Source organism: Astyanax mexicanus, chromosome 3, assembly GCF_023375975.1.
Source record: "Astyanax mexicanus isolate ESR-SI-001 chromosome 3, AstMex3_surface, whole genome shotgun sequence".
Lineage (NCBI taxonomy): Eukaryota > Metazoa > Chordata > Actinopteri > Characiformes > Acestrorhamphidae > Astyanax > Astyanax mexicanus.
In genome coordinates, this window is record NC_064410.1 from 59833136 (window position 1) to 59845952 (window position 12817).

Sequence of the window (12817 nt, forward strand, 5' to 3'; positions counted from 1 at the left end):
TAGCTGTAGCTGTGCTCCATATTTAAGCATGAAGTTGCTTTGTGCCTCAGCGTATGAAGTGTTGCTATTATTGCCTTTCATGTCCACAATGAAGCCGCAGTGACTCAAACACACCTTTGTGTCTATAGAAAGGGCTTCAGTACGACAGGATTTATGTGACAAAACACACTTTAAAGTTGAGCCTCCTTAAATCCCAGCCCGGCCACCCTACCTAGCAATCCTGCCAAGTAATTACAGGGCGCGAGAACGGTATAGAGCAGGTTGGAAACTCAAGGAAGTCCAACAAAGAGTCTATTTAGAAGATACTGTACCTTCAGAAGCGCTCTGAAGATCGACAGTAGTAATTAGCCCGGTGTTGTGATGGGTTTCTGGAGTGGAGGTCTGGGTAACTGATAACTGTACTGATGCTTCAAACACTGGAACACTGTTCTGGTTCTTCTGCACAGTTCTATTGTCCATTCTAAACTCATAGATTGAGTAGATTGAATGTGACCAGAGGTGGAAGGTAACGAATTACATTTACTCAAATTACTGTAATTGAGTAGATTTTATGAGTAATTTGTCATTTTTAAAATAGGTAATTTTACTTTTACATCAAGTACATTTTGACACAAGTGATTTACTTTGCTACTTTGGAAAGTTCTTCGTTACTGAGTAAAAAATAAAATGCTGGGGGGAAAAAAACTGTCTGAATTAAAACAAATTGAGTTTTGTTCTCCATGGCAGCGCAGCTGAACTTTTCCATGCAGTGTTTATTACGGTTAGTGGGAGAGACGCTGTGTGAATCAGCTGTGCTCGGGGGAACCGGTGTTCTGTCGAGTTATGCTACCCATCGATATGTGCTTCTTTACAGCACTGCGCATGCTCCAAACAAAATTGTTTTTGTATGTGTTTATGTTTTTCATGATATTTGCTTTAGTTTTTATTGGGAACATTAAACAATCTGCTTGGGTGTAAAAAAAAAAAAAACATGTAAATAGCAGTCAAAGCATAGCAATGGCAAGTTAAAAAATAATGAATTGTAAAACTATAAAAATACGGTTTATAGTAACATATATGACCATAACTTTTTAACAGTAAAGAAAAAAAATGAATCATAGAAAGCTATTCCACTTGTTCTTTAAAATGTTTTATGGGCAGGTCTGAAAGGTCTGAAAGGTCCAAATTATTATTTGGAATAATAGTTCATTAAAAAGATTTGTGCTTTCTTTACATCAAATAAAAGTAACTATGTAACTTTTACTCATAGTAAATTTTAAATTGAGTACTTTTTTACTTTTACTCGAGTAGATTTTTAGATGGGTACTTTTACTTTTACTTGAGAAGAATTTTAGCAAAGCAAAGGTACTTTTACTTAATTAGAATTTTTCAGTACTTTTTCCACCTCTGTATGTGACAATATTTATTGTTTAGTTACAATATCGCCTATTATAGCTAATGCATAGAATACAAACCCATTCTCAAAAACATACATGTATCTGCAGTTGCATTCAGAAGCAGGTGTGGAAAATGCAATGTTTTTCAGAGTGAATATAAAAGTTATTGGCTTTTAGCAGTCTATTTGCATACTGTGTGTGTGTCCCAGTTTCTGACACTCCCCATCAATGTGTAGTCCTTCCCCCCCAGGCTAAACAAGTAGATTATATATTATGATTAACTGCCTGCTCTCTATTTTACATTACATTACATTACATTACATTTGGCAGACGCTTTTGTCCAAAGCGACTTACAATAGTCAAGTACAATGTAAAATAAGTTTAAAGGTAAAAACAACTTTGGATAGGGATAAAAGGAGGTCAAAGGGGAATAATAGGATAGAGGAGTGAAGGAGGGGAAGAAGGAAATGAGGTTAGAAGTAGTTAGTGTGTTAGAGGTGTTAGGAGAGTAAGAGCTCTTTGAAGAGCTCTGTCTTCAGGAGTTTCTTAAAGATAGTGAGAGATTCTCCTGATCTGGTAGTAGAAGGTAGTTAGTTAGAGGTGTTAGGAGAGTAAGTGCTCTTTGAAGAGCTCTGTCTTCAGGAGTTTATTAAAGATAGTGAGAGATTCTCCGGATCTGGTAGTAGAAGGTAGTTAGTTAGAGGTGTTAGGAGAGTAAGTGCTCTTTGAAGAGCTCTGTCTTCAGGAGTCTCTTAAAGATAGCGAGAGATTCTCCTGATCTGGTAGTGGAAGGTAGTTTGTTCCACCATTGGGGAACTCTGTATGAGAACAGTCTGGATTGCTTTGTGTGAGTGTTTGTTTGGCAAAGCGAGGCGACGTTCATTGGAGGAGCGCAGCGGCCGGGAGGTAGCGTAAGCCTTCAGGAGCGAGTGCAGGTAGGAAGGAGCCTGTTCTGTCATCACCTTGTAGGCGATTGTAAGAGCTTTGAATTTGATGCGAGCATCAACTGGTAGCCAATGGAGCTCAATGAGCAGCGGAGTGACATGTGCCCGTTTTGGCTGGTGTCTATGTTGTAGGCTGTAAGAGCAAGCATCAGTGTCTGAGCTGCTAACTCTGTTTACTCTACAGCATTTTCTTTCTCTGTCTTCGTTTATTAATATTTAAAATCTATATTTTACTGAAATGAAGTTCAAAAGCAGACTACTTTACTCATCTGACCATAATGCATAATTGCATTGCTATTCAGAATTAAGATAAAAGTAATGGGGAACAGTACATTATTAAATACTTAGACTGATGTGGAAACTATTGGTGATATTTATTGAGCTACGCATGCAAAAGCATGCTCCAACATGCCAGAGGTCTCAGCATGTACAGAGTTGTAGAGGTTCCTAATAGAGTCCTGTAATAATCCATACCATGCAGCTCCAATAAATGAATCAAATAAATTATTATCTCTAAATACATTTATCGTATATTTAGTATCTCAAAAAAGTGGTAGTATTACAAAGTAATGACTTAGTATCTCTAAATACAGTGATGGTATTTCAAGATAAATATTTTGGATCTCAAAATAAAGTGATACTATCTCAAAATAAAATGGCACTCAAAGTAATGACTTAGTATCTCTGAATAAAGTGATGGTACTTCAAGAAAATTACATTACATTACATTTGGCAGACGCTTTTGTCCAAAGCGACTTACAATAGTCAAGTACAATGTAAAATAAGTTTAAAGGTAAAACATCTTTGGATAGGGATAAAAGGAGGACAAAGGGGAATAATAGGATAGAGGAGTGAAGGAGAGGAAGAAGGAAATGAGGTTAGAAGTAGTTAGTGTGTTAGAGGTGTTAAGAGAGTAGGTGCTCTTTGAAGAGCTCTGTCTTCAGGAGTCTCTTAAAGATAGCGAGAGATTCTCCTGATCTGGTAGTAGAAGGTAGTTTGTTCCACCATTGGGGAACTCTGTATGAGAACAGTCTGGATTGCTTTGTGTGAATGTTTGGTAAAGCGAGGCGACGTTCATTGGAGGAGCGCAGCGGCCGGGAGGTAGCGTAAGCCTTCAGGAGCGAGTGCAGGTAGGAAGGAGCTGTTCTGTCATCACCTTGTAGGTGATTGTAAGAGTTTTGAATTTGATGCGAGCATCAACTGGTAGCCAATGGAGCTCAATGAGCAGCGGAGTGACATGTGCCCGTTTTGGTTGGTTGAAGACCAGACGTGCTGCTGCGTTCTGGATCATCTGGAGTGGTTTTACTACACAGGCCGGGAGGCCAGTTAGCAGGGCATTGCAGTAGTCAAGGCGTGAGATGACGACCGCTTGCACCAGGAGTTGGGTGGCCTGTTGCGTCAAGAACGGTCTAATTTTTCGGATGTTATAAAATTACAAAGTATCTTAAAAAGGTGATAGTACTGTATCTCAAAATAAAGTGGTAGGATCTTATATTTTTGACTTAGTATCTCACAATAAAGTGGAAGTATGTCAAATGTATTACTTAGTATCTCAAAATAAAGTGATATTATCTCAACATAAAATAGTATTATCTCAAAGTAATGACCTAGCATCTCAAAATAATGACTTAGTGTCACTAAATCAAGTGGTATTATCACAAAGTTATGATTTACAGTCTAGTGTTTAAAATAATTACTTAGTATCTTAAAACAATGAATTAGTATTTAACAATAATTGAGTACTGCCTCCACACAATGATATTATCTAAAGATAATTACTTAGTATCTCAAAATAAAGTGGTAGTATCTCAAATGTATAATTTAGTATCTCAAAATTTATCTCATATTTATGATTTATTATCTCAAAATAAAGTGGTAGTATCTCAAATGTATAACTTAGTATCTCACAATTTATCTCATATTTATGATTTATTATCTCAAAATAAAGTGGTAGTATCTCAAATGTATAACTTAGTATCTCAAAATAAAGTGGTAGTATCTCAAATTTATGATTTATTATCTCAAAATAAAGTGAGATTATCCCAAAATTAAATAATATATTGTGAAATAATGACGTATAATAATAAAAAAAAATGTCTTAGTGTCACTTAATCAAGTGGTATTATCAGGTTATGATTTACAGTCCAGTGTTTAAAATAATTATTTAGTTACGTAAAACAATTAATTAGTATTTAACAATAATTGAGTACTGCCTTCACATAATGATATTATCTAAAGATAATTACTTAGTATCTCAAAATTAAGCGATAGTATCTCAACATAAAATAGTAAAATCTTAAAAGTAATGACTTAGCGTTTCTAAATAAAGTGGTATTACTTTATATACTGATATATGCTAAGTCTTAATAAAGGATGGGGGAGGGTGTACTGGGTAAACTGGGTAAGCTGCTGTATCTAAAGGCCCTGAATTTGGCTGCACGTGTCTGGCTGCTGAAGCACACTGTGTTAAAAGTATATATGTGCTTTATTACAGTGCGTGCTTTTTCATAAGCACAACAGATGGCATTGTTTTATAGCGTACGAGGAGGACGGCCTCGCCCTTCAGAATATGAGAAATGGTGTTAGCCATTAGCGGAAAGAGCTACTGCTGAACAGTAGTCATCAAGAAACCACAACCACTGGATAATCACCTCGAGGGAGCCCCACAGAGTCAAAGCATACTTTATATCAGCCTGGCTTTTTTCTTCTCTACGCCCCCAACCACACTGCAGCCATTCTTCTCCTGCTGAAGAGCAGAGGAACCCTGTTCAGAGAGACATTCTCCTACATGTTAGAGCTTTAGAATCAATCCAGGACACATTCAGCTACACTGTGAAACGATAATTACGCTGTGAGATGGTTTTAAATAACGACTGTGCTACAATGAATATGAAAAAAAAACAATATATATATTTATATATATATATATATATCAACCTTTGTTTTCACTCGGAAAAAAAACATTAAGGGTGACCCTCATTTCCAATGTTGCCTAGCATTTACAACATCAAAGGGATTGAGCACATTTAATAATAATAATAATTTAGAAATAATAAGAAATAAAATATTAAAAAATAATAAAAAAATAAAAGAAGTACCAATTTTAAATCAACATTTAATAAAAAAAATATATATGTAAAACAAAAAATTCTAAAATACCCTAAAAAACTAATTTGACACGTAAAAAGTAAAAAAAAATGTATCCAATATAAAATAAGTAAATAGATAATAGTAAAAGTTAAGTAAAATATTCAAAATGATAAGTGATTAAATGAATAATAGAACCAAGAACAAGAATGAAAATATAAAACATAAAAAATAAAAGTAATAAATAAACAAAAAAAAAAATGTTTTATTTTATATATATATATATAATTTAATTAAGTTGTTCTAAATCAAGTAAACAGACAAAAAAAGCTGTATCCCAATTGAGCATCCCTAGTGAAAAGAAAGTAGATTAAAGTATACTAAGCATTATTATATACTATAGTGCACTAAAGTGTTCTTGTAGCCACATTATTATTAATCAGTATATTTAAAGAGTGCTGAAATACTTTAATTGTATAAAAATAGTACAAAAGTCTTACTTAAATTGTGCTAGGTGTACTTAACTGTACTAAAATGTAACTATTTTAAATAAACTTAAGTAACATTAAAACATTTAAACTACTTCATGTATGTAACTCCATGTTTTAAATATGCTTACAGTAAAATTACTGTAAATACATTTAATGAGTCTACTTTCTTTCTTTAAATTAACTTACAATTTAGAACTTAACTCACTAACACTTTTCACAATGAGCTTCTGCTACTGTACAGTGGGTGCATTGTGTGCCAGTGGTGCAGCATTAGTGCAGGAGTGTTGTGTAATGTTCAGCACTAGGGCGCTGAAGCTTTATCGACACGCAGGTTTGTATTGGTTTTTTAAATAAATCCATGGCTCTGGTCCAAATAGAGCACGCAGGCTGGTAATTACAGGCATTGCCTCGTTACAGAGCGTGGCTCTGGGTCAGGGCTTGGAAATGTGGGTCATAAACAGAGGAGTATTTACAGCTGCTCCCACTTCTGTAATCCTTAATCTTCTTAGAAAACTAAACTCACTCCGATTCAGTTGCCGCACAGGACCTGACGTGAGTTCGGGCCAAAACACCACGACCGAATGCGTTCTGCAACGGAAAAAGCGCTGAAACGAGGTCTAAAAATAGATGCACTGTGTAGGAAAGTCAATAAGAGGTCTTATGATATAGAACAGGAACTTGCATTCGGCCCCCTTGAACTTTTTTGAACTTTGAAGCCACATTTCAGGCTTCAAACATAAATATATGAAATTGTATTTTTTGGTGAAGAGTCAACAACAAGTGGAACTAAATTTATGGAATATTTTAAACTTTTTTTAGAAATAAAAAACATAAAAGTGGGGCGTGCAATAGTATTCAGCCCCTATACTTTACTTCAGTGCAGCAAACTCACTCTAGAAGTTCCAGAATTCAGCAGCCAGAGTTCTGACTAGGAGTAAAAGAAGGGAGCACATCACCCCCATCCTTAAATCCCTACACTGGATACCAGTATGTTACAGAATAGACTTTAAGCTACTATTACTGGTCTATAAATGTCTTAATGGTGCTTAAAGGACCTTTATCTGATGTGCTCCAGCAGTATGAGCCGAGCAGAACTCTCAGATCATCAGGAACTGCTCAGTTAGAGCCGCCTAAAGTAAAAACTAAGCATGGAGAGGCAGCGTTTAGCATTTAGCTGCTACACTGCTCTTAAATGGAACCAGTTAACAGAGAGCATTAGAAGATCACCAACACTAAACACTTTTAAATCCAGACTGAAAACCTACATGTTTGATAAGGCCTTTAGCTCAGCTTAAAACACTGCAGCTCCGCCCACTTTTATTCTGTAACGGCCCTTTTATATCATGTTTTATTCATGCTTTATTCTTATTTTATTTTTATGTCCAATTCCTTGTTGTTCTTTTACATGTTTTTAATTTGACTTCTCTTTGTTTTAATCATGTTTGAATCAATCTTGCTTTATTCTTATTTTAGTTTTTTTTATTTGACTTTTTTTTTGTGTATTTTCTAATTTGTAAAGCACTTTGAATGACCGTTGTGTATGAAAGGTTCTATATAAATAAACTTGCCTTGCCTTGCCTTCTGAATGATCCTCCGAATGTTGACCTAAATCCACCTGTGTGTAATCAAGTCTCCGTATAAATGCACCTGCTCTGTGATCAGAGTCTCAGAGTTCTGTTTAAAGCTATGCAGAGAGCATCATGAAGACCAAGGAAAAACACACCAGGCAGGTCTGAGATACTGTTGTGGAGAAGCTTAAATCCAGTTTTGGATACAAAAAGATTTCCCAAGATCTAAACTCAATCTCAAGGAGCTTTGTGTGCAAGAGATCATATTGAAATTTAAAATCATCATTGAATCAGTATCAGACCACTGCAAATCTACTAACCAAGACCCGGCCATCCCTCTAAACTTTCAGCTCAAACAAGACTAAGAAAACTGATCAGAGATGCAGCCAAGAGGCCCATGATCACTCTGGATGAACTGCAGAGATCTACAGCTGAGCTGGAACAATCTGCCGACAGGGCTTAACTATAAGTCGTGCAGCAAACATGTGGAAGAAGGTGCTCTGGTCAGATGAGACCAAAGTTGAACTTTTTCTGATGTTCACAAACCAACGCCCTCCATCCAACCTCACTGAGCTCCAGCTGTTTTGCAAAGAAGAATGGGCAAACATTTCAACCTCAAACGACTTGCAGCAGTAATCGTAGCAAAAGGAAGCGCTACAAAGTATTGACGCAAAGGGGCTGAATAATATTGCACACCCCACTTTTTTTTTAGTTTTTTATTTCTAAAAAAAGTTAAAAATATCCAACAAATTTCGTTCCACTTCAGGATTGTGTCCCACTTGTTGTGGATTCTTCCCAAAAAAATTACAATTTCGTATCTTTATGTTTAAAGCCTGAAATGTGGTAAAAGGTTGAAAAGTTCAAGGGGGCTGAATACTTTTGCAAGGCAGTGAAGATAGCAGCTCCTTCCGAAACTGTGAGTGTGATTGCAGTGCTCATTCATGGCTGGTTGCTATGGTGTTGATAAGCGGTTGCTAGGTGGTTAATGGATGAGAACTATCTTTTTTATGATGTTTTAATTAGTATAAAAAGTACCTGTCAAACGTTTGGACACACTCTTCTCATTCAGTGTGTTTTATATATTTTAATGATTTTATATTGTAAATTTAACATTAAAGTCTATATTAGAGCTATACAGGAACACATTTATCTAATGTATCTGTGAACAAACAAACCAGAATATACATACATTTAGAGTACCAAGTTTATATTTAAGGACTGATCTACACACTCCTGGTATTTTAATCTCAGTGTCTTTATGAGGTAGAGTCACCTGGAATTCAGGCTTTCAGTTAACAGCTGTGCTGAACTCGTCAACAGTTAACTACTTGAATTTCTTGTCTCTTAATAAAGTGTTTGAGAGCATCAGTTGAGAAAAATCAGAAAAATGTTAAGAACTTCAAAAGTGCAGTCGCTAAAAGACCATCAAAAACATGATGATGAAAGTGAGATACAATGCTTTAGTATCTCAAATTAATGACTTAGTATCTCAAAGTAATGCTTTTATATAAATTAAATTAGCTATTGATAAAGAAACGTAATTCTTTAGTATCTCAAAGTAAAAATATGACTTGGTATCTCAAAACAATTCTTTAGTATCTCAAAATAATGACTTAGTATCTCAAAACATTGCTTTAATATCTATTAAATTAGCTTTTGAGAAATAACTATCATTATTAATTAATTACTCAGTATCTCAAAGTAATGCTTTAGTATCTTAATTTAATGACAATGCTTTAAAATCTATTAAATTAAATATTGAGAAATAAATCTTAAAGTAATCTCAAAGTATTTCTGTAGTATCTTAAAGTATCTCGAAGTAAGTCATTTTGAGGAAGAAATCTCAAAGTAACTCTTTAATATCTTAAAGTATCTCAAAGTAATTAAATATTGAGAAAGAAATCGCAAAGTAATTATTTAGTATCTCAAAGTAATTATTTAGTATCTCAAATTAATGACTTAGTATCTCAAAGTAATGCTTTTATATGGCACTCATCAGGACCACCCCGGGAAAGAAAGAGCAAGAGTTTTCTCACTAATTTTCTCACTACTACTCACCATAGTACAGTCCCACAACCCCACACTGCACCCTGCCCCTGTCTCACTACTACTCACCATACTACAGTCCCACAACCCCACACTGCACCCTGCCCCTGTCTCACTACTACTCACCATACTACAGTCCCACAACCCCACACTGCACCCTGCCCCTGTCTCACTACTACTCACCATACTACAGTCCCACAACCCCACACTGCACCCTGTCCCTGTCTCACTACTACTCACCATACTACAGTCCCACAACCCCACACTGCACCCTGCCCCTGTCTCACTACTACTCACCATACTACAGTCCCACAACCCCACACTGCACCCTGCCCCTGTCTCACTACTACTCACTATACTACAGTCCCACAACCCCACACTGCACCCTGCCCCTGTCTCACTACTACTCACTATACTACAGTCCCACAACCCCACACTGCACCCTGTCCCTGTCTCACTACTACTCACCATACTACAGTCCCACAACCCCACACTGCACCCTGTCCCTGTCTCACTACTACTCACCATACTACAGTCCCACAACCCCACACTGCACCCTGCCCCTGTCTCACTACTACTCACCATACTACAGTCCCACAACCCCACACTGCACCCTGCCCCTGTCTCACTACTACTCACCATACTACAGTCCCACAACCCCACACTGCACCCTGCCCCTGTCTCACTACTACTCACCATACTACAGTCCCACAACCCCACACTGCACCCTGTCCCTGTCTCACTACTACTCACTATACTACAGTCCCACAACCCCACACTGCACCCTGTCCCTGTCTCACTACTACTCACCATACTACAGTCCCACAACCCCACACTGCACCCTGCCCCTGTCTCACTACTACTCACCATACTACAGTCCCACAACCCCACACTGCACCCTGCCCCTGTCTCACTACTACTCACCATACTACAGTCCCACAACCCCACACTGCACCCTGTCCCTGTCTCACTACTACTCACCATACTACAGTCCCACAACCCCACACGTAATTTGTTTAGTATCTCAAATTAATGACTTAGTATCTCAAAGTAATGCTTTTATATAAATTAAATTAGCTATTGATAAAGAAACGTAATTCTTTAGTATCTCAAAGTAAAAATATGACTGGATGATCTTATCCTGTTTTACAGGATAAGATCATCAGAGTTACCAGCCGTAGAAACTACAAGTTAACAGCTCCCCAGATGAGAGCACTTAAATGAGTATGTTCAGTACTTTAGTACTTTAGTCATTTACAATGTAGGAAAAAAAACAGATATAATAATAACATTAAATGAGAAGGTGTGTCAATATATATGTATTTTTATTTCAATTATTAATAACAATGTCTGGATATAATTAATATGTAAAAGTTAATTGTGCTTTGGAAGTGAGTAACTGCTTTTTTTTGATGCTGTTATATTATCACTGTATTAGTGATATAAAATGATGTCATACTTATGAACGCCAAAGCCAGTCCCATGCATTCTGGCATGTCAGTGTACATTAGGCTAAACAGTGAGGATTTCCCACTCACTTGTTAGACTGTATGACTGTATGTCCACTCATATCCTGTTACATAATAATCTATCATAAACAGAGCTCCAGCTGCAGCTCCACAAATACTGTACATCCCCTGCTGCACTCATAATACCATCAGACCACATTACAACCAGACATACTATAAACCAATCAGCCACAACATTAAAACACTCAAACCTGTCCAAGAGTGGATTTATTACGCAGCGACATTTACATCAACAATAAACAGAATACAGAATAAAACAACATTATTCTTTCCGTAAATGAGCTGCATCTCAAAACAACGCTTTAATATTTATTGAATTAGCTATTGAAAAAGACATCTCAATGTAAAGCTTTAGTATCTCAAAGCAATGATTTAATATGAGTAATGGTTTAGTCTCTGAAAGTAATGGTTTAGAATCTGAAAGTAATGGTTTAGAATCTGAAAGTAATTGTTTAGTTTCTGAAAGTAATGGTTTAGAATCTGAAAGTGAGGGTTTAGAATCTGAAAGTAATGGTTTAGTATCTGAAAGTAATGGTTTAGAATTTGAAAGTAATGATTTAGTATCTGAAAGTAATGGTTTAGAATTTGAAAGTAAGGGTTTAGTATCTGAAATTAATTATTTAGTATTTGAAAGTAAGGGTTTAGTATCTGAAAGTAATGATCTAGTCTCTAAAAGTAAAGATTTGATATCTGAGAGTAATTCTTTAGTATCTGAAAGTAATGGTTTAGAATCTGAAAGTAATGGTTTAGTATCTGAAATTAATTATTTAATATTTGAAAGTAATGGTTTAGTATCTAAATGTAATTATTTAGTATCTGAGAGTAATTCTTTAGTATTCTAAAGTAATTATTTAGTATCTGAGAGTAATTCTTTAGTATTTACAAGTAATTCTTTATTATTTCAAAGTAATTCTTTAGTATTCTTAAGTAATTATTTAGTATCTGAGAGTAGTAGTAGTAGAGTAGTAGTAGTAGAGACTGTAGTATGGTGAGTAGTAGTGAGACAGGGACAGGGTGCAGTGTGGGGTTGTGGGACTGTAGTATGGTGAGTAGTAGTGAGACAGGGGCAGGGTGCAGTGTGGGTCTGTGGGACTGTAGTATGGTGAGTAGCAGTGAGACAGGGGCAGGGTGCAGTGTGGGGTTGTGGGACTGTAGTATGGTGAGTAGTAGTGAGACAGGGGCAGGGTGCAGTGTGGGGTTGTGGGACTGTAGTATGGTGAGTAGTAGTGAGACAGGGGCAGGGTGCAGTGTGGGGTTGTGGGACTGTAGTATGGTGAGTAGTAGTGAGACAGGGGCAGGGTGCAGTGTGGGGTTGTGGGACTGTAGTATGGTGAGTAGTAGTGAGACAGGGACAGGGTGCAGTGTGGGGTTGTGGGACTGTAGTATAGTGAGTAGTAGTGAGACAGGGACAGGGTGCAGTGTGGGGTTGTGGGACTGTACTATGGTGAGTAGTAGTGAGACAGGGGCAGGGTGCAGTGTGGGGTTGTGGGACTGTAGTATGGTGAGTAGTAGTGAGACAGGGACAGGGTGCAGTGTGGGGTTGTGGGACTGTAGTATGGTGAGTAGTAGTGAGACAGGGGCAGGGTGCAGTGTGGGGTTGTGGGACTGTAGTATGGTGAGTAGTAGTGAGACAGGGACAGGGTGCAGTGTGGGGTTGTGGGACTGTAGTATGGTGAGTAGCAGTGAGGTGTTTTTGTGCAGAGGCTGTACTGTTCTCTCTCTCTCTCTGTCTCTCTCTCTCTCTCTCTCTCTCTCTCTCTCTCTCTCTCTCTCTCT

The 12817-nt window shown here is 37.1% G+C and overlaps 1 long non-coding RNA gene across 1 annotated transcript in view; it reads left to right on the forward strand.

The window, feature by feature from the left end:
• LOC125799404 (uncharacterized) overlaps positions 1–12817 on the forward strand; it is an 89344-nt gene that overhangs the window by 45067 nt on the left and 31460 nt on the right. The gene's annotated exons all lie outside the window — the stretch shown is intronic.